Source organism: Alligator sinensis, unplaced genomic scaffold (assembly GCF_000455745.1).
Source record: "Alligator sinensis unplaced genomic scaffold, ASM45574v1 scaffold268_1, whole genome shotgun sequence".
NCBI classification, from domain to species: domain Eukaryota; kingdom Metazoa; phylum Chordata; order Crocodylia; family Alligatoridae; genus Alligator; species Alligator sinensis.
This window is the reverse complement of record NW_005841853.1, coordinates 4498521-4508940: the sequence shown is the minus strand read 5'-3', so window position 1 is coordinate 4508940 and position 10420 is coordinate 4498521. Positions and strand designations below refer to the sequence as shown.

The 10420-nt window shown below is 47.0% G+C and overlaps 1 long non-coding RNA gene across 1 annotated transcript in view; it reads right to left on the bottom strand.

The window, feature by feature from the left end:
• LOC102368575 overlaps positions 1 to 9763 on the bottom strand; it is a 17029-nt gene extending 7266 nt beyond the window's left edge. Inside the window, exons 1-2 of the long non-coding RNA XR_003095890.1 lie at positions 9673 to 9763; positions 1867 to 1925 (exon numbers count right to left, since the gene is read on the bottom strand). This is a non-coding gene — a long non-coding RNA (uncharacterized LOC102368575). The remainder of the gene's footprint in view (positions 1 to 1866; positions 1926 to 9672) is intronic.
• Between the last annotated feature and the right edge of the window lie 657 nt (positions 9764 to 10420).

Genomic DNA, 10420 nt, shown 5'->3' with positions numbered 1-10420 from the left:
AAGGTAGACCCAAGAAGAGCTGAGGAACCAATTTTAAGGACTGGATGGGGCTTCTTCACTTGACAGACTGAACAAAGCTCGCCAAACGCACAGCAGAGTAGAGGAGGGTTGGTACAGCATATAAAGTGCCCCAGTGGTCGGTGCGGCCTGGGGACTGATTTGACTTGATCTCTGAGCAGCTTCCTTGATAGATTGAATATGGTTCTCTGTCATCGTAACAGCAATTAATCTTATAAAAATAGCACATTTCCGTATTTGTATAGGTAAGTGTTCTCCTCAATGGCCACCTACAGAATGAATCACCAGCGTTTAAAGTTAGCATAAGCAGACAGCAAACAGGAGAGAAAGAAAACATGCATGCCACATTTGGTGACTGATGAGTCTTATCAGTTTTTGATTCCTTTCCTCCTGTGGTATAAGTTTGGGCATCAATCTAGAAAAAATAACTCATTGGATTGATCATTTTGCTCCTTTAGGGAGGTGAAGGGTTGTGTAATCACTAAGTGACATCTGGTCTCAGTACATAGCTTCAACGGGATCCTGAGCTGCCTGCCAATGCTTGAGCGAATCTTTGCTGTGAGTTGGTTTTGAAATCTGTCTATCCTTTTATTACGGAGACAAGGACATGTGTTACACAGATAAGCTTAAGGCACTTGCTGATATGATCCCGACGGCCAAAATATAGGGGTTTGCAGACTGCACGGTCTCTTTTATCTCACCTGTTTTCCTTATCTGCTCCCACACTTTTAAAACATTGAAGTTGTGCTATAAATTTACCAAGATTTTCCTCTGTCGTAGCATTCAGGATTCCTTACCTGTTTAGGATACTAATTCTGTGCTTGAATCAGCAACTAGGTCTTGACATAAGGCTCATCAAAAGATTCAACCAGGAGCTCATGGAAGCATTTCTCAGCTGCAATAATGCATCATCTGACCCCTGTCTCTCTGGCCTTTTAGATCCTATGTCAGGGTCAAGGTGTTAGTCTTCCTTAGAGATAGGAGAAGCAAGCCCCTCAGGAGCTCATGAGCCAGGAGCATTTTATAGTTTATGTGCTATAAGATCGGTGGTATCACCTGAGCTGTGGTTCACAGAAAATCCCAGAGAGTAAGGGTGCCTGTTCTGGACTTCAAATTTCAGCACAAGAAAGATGAGTTGAATTGTGGAGCACCTGGACCTTCAGAACAACCTCACCATGGGAAGACACCATATTCTGGAGATGACTCCTTGCTCAGAGCCATGAAAGGAAAAAAATAACAAAGCTGAACAGGTGGCAAAGGCAGCGAGGTCTTCAACGAACTGTGAGCTGGTATTGAACCATATGCCGTTGGTATAAACCTGGTACAAGTCAAGACATAGATTGGGTGTGCTCAGGACGCGCAGGGGGCACGTGGTGTGAAGTTGTCAGACATCAGCACTATGAAATAATTCAATGTGCGTATGAGAATCAAACTGAACTTTTATTATTGAACCTGCTGTTGGCAATTGATTTATAGTTTTACTCTGCTTCCACAATATGTTCTTTGCTGACCAGCATTTGTTGGCCGTGTTGGCCATGCCAGTGTGCAGAGTCATTTTGTTCCTCACTATATTTGAGGAGACTCTACAACATGAAGAGACATAAAGACATGGAGACAGACTCATACTAAAATGTCCAGGGGTGGCGGGGGCAAATGTTTAGTACAAGGCAGACCTCAGTCATCCTTACCTTCAGAATAAGCTCAGAGAAATCACTACATTTTCCTAACGAGGAAGTGGCAGGGGCAGTGGATACCACAGTATTGCTATTTTCAACAGCCAGACAAAACTGAGCAATAGTTTCAGCTCTGCCCCTTGACATATTTTTGCATAGGGATGTGAGGGCTTACCCTGGACGTGCATGTGGTCCCAGCACTCAGGAAAGGGATTCAAATCCAGGGAAACAATGCTGAAAGGGAAAAGAAGAGTTATGCATTTCCACCCGCTGCATAGGCATGCATCCTCCTCCCCACTGGTCCTATATGGAGATATGTTGAATCTGCATGTGTGAATCTAACTTTCTGCTGAATCTGCAAAGGCTGATGCAATCCAATTTTACTTTAAGTTTGCAATATATTCTGTGCCCGTGAGTTGAGTGATGCTGTTTCCCACGCTTGTGGTGGGGTCATTTCTTTATGAAGGCCCTGGCACAAACCTAACAGGGAGGAGTTAGAGGAAAATCACACTTTCCGAAGAAAATGTACTGATGCAGGATGATGGAAAAAGTGGGGAGTTTAGGATGTGATGTGGGAAAGATTTATAATCCCAGTCTTATGCACCTGTTGGCCAACTTCCCTTAACTCACCAGGTCTTCTTCCAGCCAGCCCTGCACACACGGTGCAGCCTTCCTGAGCATCCTCACAAAGCCCGGATCTCGTGTCTGCTTAAATCTCTCCTAAACACATGCTTCTGCTGTGCTGCCTGTCGTGAATGAAGCTGACTGATATGGAAGGGGCTGAGTCTCATTTTGGTGCAGAGGAGCCTAAGGGTCCACTCCAATTAAACCAGTCAGGACCAGGCCCCGAGATGCATGGGATTTTCCGATCGCTCCCATTCCCTTTCCCATACTTGCTTGTCCTCAGCTTGTGAACTTGGCTCCTTGAATGCTTGGAAAGCTCCAAGCCCATAGCGCTGGCTGCCGTAGATCATTAAAGTCTAGCCGTGCCTAACCCTAAAAAAAGACTCAATAATCAAGGTACAGCAACCTACATCTCTGATGAAGATAATGCACCACGGAGCAGCAGCTAGCATGGCTCCTTGAGGGGATATGCAGCTCTGAGGATAAAAACAGCTGATTCTGGAAATGGGAAAGGGCAGAAGCAAGCAAACAAGAAATCACCAGCCAATTAAGGCTTGCACGGAAAGCATAAAGGTGGCGAAAAATCAAGAGGAACTAATACTACTAAGAGGTTATCAGGACTAAGGGCATTTAGGAAGCTGTCAGCAGGAGAGGCACTAAAGCAAGTAAGTCTATCTGAGGGCCTCCCCTTAGTAGGTTTGTGTCTGACACGGCAGGCCAATACCATTTCCTTACCATACCCGACAGCGCTGGGCAGAAGCACTTACTTGCAACCCCCCAGCTGGAAGCTAGGTAGCTGCCTCCGCGTGAGGCTGTGGGTGAGCTAATTGGCTCCACTCTCACAAAGCAAGGCACTCACTATCTTTCAATGCATTTATTATCACAGCCTCCCTGCGAGGAAGGGAAGCATTGTGATCCCCATTATACAGGTTGGGGAGGTGAGGCACAGAGAGGCAAGATGACACGCCTGTGGTCACACAGCGATGATGTTGCAAGGCAAGTCGTTATACCCAAGTTCCTGGTGGCACTCAGCCTCCCTCCCTCCTGAGGTGTCTCTATGTTCAATCCAACAATTAAAGATGCCCATAAAAAAATGGAATATGTACCATGAAGAACTAAGAAAGCTCTTTTGGATGTAGCTAGTGATCCAAAACAGGTAGAGGAACACCAGGAAAAATATGCAATGGTATAACAAGTAGTGGGTGACCAGGGCACTAACCCAAGGCACCTACTTAAAGGAGACCCATAACCAGCAGCCACCGCTACTGCTGAAGAGCCATCATCACTGACAACCCAGCCCTTGCTACTGCTGCCACCCCCCAGGACATAGATCCTGAATGTAACACCTCTGATATAACAGATAAAAATCAGGAGGACCAGATGACATATCCCAGATTTCAGCGAGAATAATGAAATCAATACCAATTCTTTTGTAAGTCATGAAGAACTGAGTAGAGTCCAGAGAAACCAGGGATGAGATAGAGAATGAAACAAAAAATGATCCTGGGGTGTGCTGTCCCATAAATCTAACTTTATTCTTAGATAAAATAATGGGAAAAAAATAAATAAATCTGTAAGTACTTAGAGGGTATTGGAATCATGAGCATTAAGCCGTAAGAGATGGTAAAGAACAAACTGTATGAGAGACGAGGGGGGGCATTTTTACCTCAATTTATAAAATCAGTGGATGGAGAAAACACAGTGTTTGTCACACACCCGCACATTTGATATGGTGACTCACAAAACTTTACTGTAAAAATGAATTTGAGTTAGCCTGGATGTGAAGTACAAGTCATAAGTAGAAGTGATTATGAACAGCAAGATGCCAGACTGGGGGTATCATGAGGATCAATCTTAGATACAGTTTGAGGAGTATTGTTAATGATCTGGAAGAGGGAATGCACATTAGCTCAATGTGAAGATGATACTAAACTGAGAGATGTTGCAGGACGGAAAAACATCTAGAGGGAGACTAGAAATACGGGAAGCATTTTGAGAGTTTGAGAGATGATGTGGAAGAACAACTACTTCTCTTTGACTCATTGCTGGTCCAGTGCCCCAGTACGGGAGCTGAGGGGGCAGAAGCACGTAACACGTGAACCGTTCCCAAATGTCACTGATGGGGAACCTATTTACAATTGTATGTGAAACACTGATGACTAACACCAGAGCGGGGCAAGGGGAAGTGAGCACCCAACCCACTATGCCTTGCAGTTATGATGGGGGGGTCTTGCACCCATGCTTTGGGGGCTCTAGCGAGTGGGTGACCAGTGGCTGGTCGGTGGAGAGTTGACTTTTCTGCTTTCCTTTCTCCTGAACATGAGTTCAGTAAAGTTTAGTAGTGTGTGCTTGCCCAGTCCCTGCAGTGCTCAGGGCGGGGAGAGAGCTTGCCCCCATGCTTGTAGATTCCCAGGGTTTGGGAGGCACGATGAGGGGCGCAGTTGAGTAGGCAGTGAGGACACAGCTGGTTCTTAGATAGCTTTTATTAACCAAGCAGTGCAAGGGAACTCATGGATAAAAAGTGCCAAAAAAGGGGGGAAATGGGAGCAGTAGAGTTCTGGCCATGTACCAGAGTGCCCAGTTGCGGCAGTAGGCAGTGAGAAGCAATGCAATGTGGGATATCTGGAGGACCAACCAGACTTGGGCCAGGAAACACATGGTATCGACACATAACAGTGACCCACTGCATTGTGAATTGGTTCAAAAGAGCACCCGATTTCCCAGGTATACTTTTGAACCATCCCAGGCACCATTAAATCAGTTTAACAGGCTTGTGTGTCTGTCTGTTCCAGCTTTAAAATCTCATTTAAATCAGTCTAAGTGTTGAATGGATCCTCACATACCAAAAAACCATACTGTGCTACTGGAGCGACTACTTGTCAAGTGGGATGTTACACTGAGGTCCTGACCACCCGTTGGTCACCAAGATCTCACACACTTTTTGCAAACAGTGGGCGTTCGTTCTGTTGCTCTGCCCAAATGCCAGTGAAACCATATTTTGCTGACATCACTTATTATGTTTAATTGGATCCAGGTTTCTTGTTTTTTCCTGTCTAAGGCCTTGATTCAGCAGCTCATGCATGCAGGTGAGCAGCTCCCATTTGGCATAGAGAGTGTGTCATGGTTGGTAACAGTAGCTTGGCTTTATGGCCTGAGCTCTTGGTCACTGTCCCTGGGGGACTTAGGAGAGTTGGGATCTAAGCTCATCTCTCAAAGTGCAAGGTCTGGGGAAGGCCAGAGATGCTGGTTTCCCCAAGTCGTTGCTCGTGCAACCCTTCTGCCAGGCAGCAACAAGGTGCAAGGGGCCCCTCTTGGAGGACCAGTAGCGTGCCAATATTTGCTCCGACGGAGAGACTGACTGTGTGTGTAGGGCATGACTGCAGCTCCAGACAGCATGCACATGTCCCAAAACTTCTGGGCTGGATTATATGGCCTGATGAAATAAAACTGCAGGAAAAACTCCAAAAAGAGCCAGATTGAGTAATAGCTACAGCCGGCCCAACCACACAGCTTGACTAAAGCAAAGGACCATCAAAAGAAACAAGGGGAAAAACCAGGTCCACCCTCTAGGCCTGGGCTGCAGGTAGTTTGGGTCACAGCTCCACTGGGAGCAGAAAGCTGCGGACCTCAACCCCGGCCCAAAACTGGCAGGGTTAGAAACTCCCAGGTTTCAACCCTGTTTAAATTGCCAGGCCTAACTCCTGGCCCCCAAACCAAAGGAACCAAGACTTTTTCCCCCAGTATGAATCCCTTAAAACCTCAAAAGAAAAAAAAAAGAAGAAAAGGAGAAGAGAGGAGGTCCTAGACACTGGGACAATTCTGCTTCTCTCTCCCCGCTACAAGAGCTTCCCTTTTCACTATCTGCAAACTCCTTCTCCCCTGGGGGAGACTTCGCTCGTCAGCACCTCCTGGCAGCTTCTCCTCCCCCAGACCAGCTTCCCTCGCCTTATATCCCTTTGCATGGCATCCCCCTGGCCTTGTCCATCAGGGAGCACCACGGTCCCGCTCCTCTTCCAACCAATTGGCCTGAAAAATCCCCACATTGCCAAAACACAGGGGCCATGTTGCCCACATAAAAAAAAACTCACATTCACAAAACCCAAGAGTGTGTGTGGGTGTTACACTCATACTACTCTAGTGCCTAGGAGAGGCCAAAGTCATGGGCAGCCACACAAGCAGGACACACATGCCAGGTGCCAACCTGTTTGATGGATCCTTCTTGAATTGCCCTTGCACTCAGATAGAAGTGAGTGCTGACTTCCCTTTGTCAATGCCACGTGGACATCTCATCTAGTCCCCCCTGCTCATAGCAGATCCAGGTTCAAGAGATCCCAACATACCCGAAGAGGGGTGGGCAAGGGAAAGCCATGAATCACTCAAGCTTTCAGGCAGGATTCGGGCACAGCTCAGCGTAAGAGAGCAACGGGTTGTCTTGTCAAGGCACCGGTGATGGTTCACCGATATTGCAGCGGTCCAGCCCTAATAGGGCTTGAGCGGCATAGAGGCTGCTCTCATGTATGCCAGGAATTTTATGCAAACCATGCTGAACCCGCAATGCACTCTCCTTCCTCCACATCCCTCATAAAGCATGCTCCCTGTGTGTTGGGGGAACAGCGTTTGGCTTCTCACCAGCGGGGAGAGCCCATCTCTCAGGGCAATTCCTCAGTGGCGAGTTATAGCCAGAATCCAATCCTTTTACGCCTCCCGAACGGCATAAATGTGTAACAGAATCTGGCCCTCAAACTGTGTACGTCAAGAAAGCCTCCTCGTTAAGAAGCTAAAATGCTGTCAGTTAAGGCTGTCTCTTATACCAGCATGCCTATGAGTTGATTGTGGTCATTTTGTTTGCTGGAGCCGCTGCCTGCCTGGGAAAGGGACACAGTAATTAGGGTCTGATTCTCATTATAACTCAGAAAATACCTGGCTCTCCGAGACTCCAATTATCACAAATGCGACATATCTCCAGTCGGTGCATGGATCGTTTGCAGTGTTTGGAGTGATTTCTGTTAAACCTACAAATACCAGGTGAAATCAGGTTGTCTGGCAGATGCTGCAAAACCGGGGAGGACTCAGAGTCACAGCAGTGGTTGGAGGGCTGCAGACCATGTCTTACAGCGAGATGTGGAGAGAGATTGGTCTCTACTTGCCGAAAAGGAGACTGAGAGAGGACTTGATTACAGTGTGTGACTTACCGTCACAGGAGAAAACACCGCGTATTAAAGGACGCATAAAAAGACCCAACAGCTGGAAGCTGAAGCCAAACACATTCAAATTAAGAACAAATTGTTAGCAGTGAGAGTGATTAAACATTGGATCAAATGACCAAAGGAAGCAATGGCTTCTCTATCCCTTGATGTCTTTACATCAAGACTGCATGTCTGTTTGGAAGATACGCTTTAGCCAGTGACTAGGCTCAATGCAAGGGTACATGAGTGACGTTTGCTGGTTTGCGATACGCAGGTGACCTTTTCTGGCTTAAAATTCAACTAATCAAATGGCCAGTGCTCAGGATCAGTGTCACCTGATGGTGCCCTCCAAGCATTTCTGCCCTCTGCAAACTGATGGCATTTTTTCTTTTGCAGCAACCAGAATGATTTTGCTGGTCCTGCTAGCTGGGAGAAAGAGGTGTTGCATGGCCCTGCTATTGTAGCATGTATTAAACTGCCTCAGTGGGGTCATACTAACTCGAGACTAGAGTAGTCATTGTCAACAGGGCGCTGGGACACCCCGGGGTGCCATGAGCTCCTTTAAAGGGTGCCAAACAATATTAGCACTCTCAGGTGTGCAAACACCCACACACGATTCTCTAGCTAAACCCTGAGATTTTGAATAGGAATCCAGAGTGTCTCAAACATCCTGACCTGTTGTGGTCTTTTTGAGCTCTTTGCAATGGAGTAATCGCTCTAGTATTTTTTCTGAATTCAAGAAAGAAGTGAAAGCTAAGAGCTTGCATTTTTCAGGGGGCATCTTGACTTTGCAGTTGTCCTGCACTTATGATGGAAGAAGCCCATGCGCCGCTACAGGCTTGGGACCAACTGGCTGGGCAGCAGCTCTGCAGAGAAGGACCTGGGGGTGACAGTGGACAAGTAGCTGGATATGAGTCATCACCATTTAGAGAAGGCAGCCAGGGATCAGGATGCCTAGGTTCACAATCCCAATAGTTTTCTTGCTCGCTGTGTGACAGCAGAGGGAAAAAAATGACTATACTGCTCTGTGCCTCATTTTCCTCAGCTGTAAATGAGCCGTTGTCATCGCCGTACTAAAATGATAACCTAATTTGCAGCGGCGCTGAGAGCCTCAAGCACTGTTAGTAAAGAACTTTGATAACTTAGGATGAAAATTGCTATTTTGGTGCAAAATACTATTAGCCTTTCCCACGGCACAATGTGCTGTGCCTTGCACTTATGTAACACTTCTTAGCACTTAGGCAGCACTCTACCTCTTTAACTAATTATACACAATCCAGCTATTTAAGCAGCAGGAACTGAAGAAACACCTGACAAAGACCGAACTGGAGCTCTGGATTGACTTACAGAGTTCGCCAACAGTTGGAGCGGCAGAAGACAGGCGGGAAATCAGTTTTTGAGAACACATAAGCAAGCACGCACATTAAAGGAGAAAAATCAAATCCTCCAGCCAAGCCCAAGGAATTAGCTGATGGAAGAAACACACCGCATTGAGCAATGCAATCAGTCTACCAGAACCAGGAGCTGGATCGCGGCAGGGCTAATGCATATTTACACGGGCAGTTGTGATCTGTCTTTGCTAATTCTGAAATGGTCAAGGTATGCACGGCTTCTCACTTGTTGCAATTAAACACGTTACTCTCAGGCACCCTGGCCTTTTTTTTTAAACAAAACCAAATGAAACACAATAAAACAAACCAAAAAAACCCAACCTAGCTGTAGCAATTAAAAGCAAAACTGTTTAAATTTTAATTAGCTGTTCTAATATGAATAGCACGGCTCCTTTCAGTCAGCATTATAAGTATTCAAAGCCAGGGCAGCATCAAACGTGCTGCGTTTTCTTCTTCACAATAGAGTTACTCCCTTCGGTTTTCCGGAGACGGGCAAGGCAGAGGGGCGGCCCGCTGGATGGACCGCTCTGCCCGGCTTTTCCTTCTCCATGGTGAGTCTGTGCACAAGTGCAGAAAAGGAAGTTTATTTTGGAAGTGAGAAAAATAAAGGACGTTCAGTCCCAAGATAACATGTGAGATAAGCAGCTGGAAGCACCACATAAGAGGATCAAGCCAATGTTTCTGTCTGGACAATTCCAGTTTTACTTCCAAGCCCTGATAATGCTGTAAAAGGCTCAACATGATAACAGAGCCAATAAATACGTTGCATTTCCCACTCACCTGCTCACTGTGGGTCTGTACGACTGGAAACAGCATTCGTAGTCCTCCCTTGTGGGCCCTGACTGCACCATGAAAAGTGCTGGGAGCTTTACTGCTGGCTGCTATAGGAGCAGCCTCTAGACCTTGGCATTTTATATGTCGGATCTGTCTTATCTGTACCTCATTTGGCAACAGGATCTGCATGTTCAGGACTTTGTGCCCACGTGTAACTCTAATGTGCCCATGCAGAGCCAATGGCAGGGCCAGGATCTCCGACTGATGTGCTTGGAGAAGAGGCAGCGTCAGGTCTGAACGGCACCGAGCAAGGCTTTCTGCGCTAAATAAACACTGCTGAATAAATAATAACCCTGAACCCTTTGATAAGCGACGCTAAAGAGAAAGGGCTTCGGAGGGGATTGACGTCACGGGCACATCTGAGAGCGCTAGACTTGCTAAGCCATTGTCACGGTGCCCTGCTAGGACCGGACGTGTCATCCTCCCTGATGCACTGATAAGGAGCCAGAGGCTCAGAGATGCTCAGCACCTCGCTCAAGGCTGCGGGCAAAGCCACTGTTAGAGCCGAGATGAGAGCTGAGTAGGATGTGAAGCAATGAGCGCTCAGACGGTCTGACCGCACCACCTCTCCACCCTCATTTCCACCTGCTCTAGAGTCACAGGAAGCCTGATCTAATAATGATAGGGTGGAGACAGCTAGGACTCTGGACTCCGGAGAGCCAGCTCAGCCGTCCAGGCTTCGCACTTCTCTTTC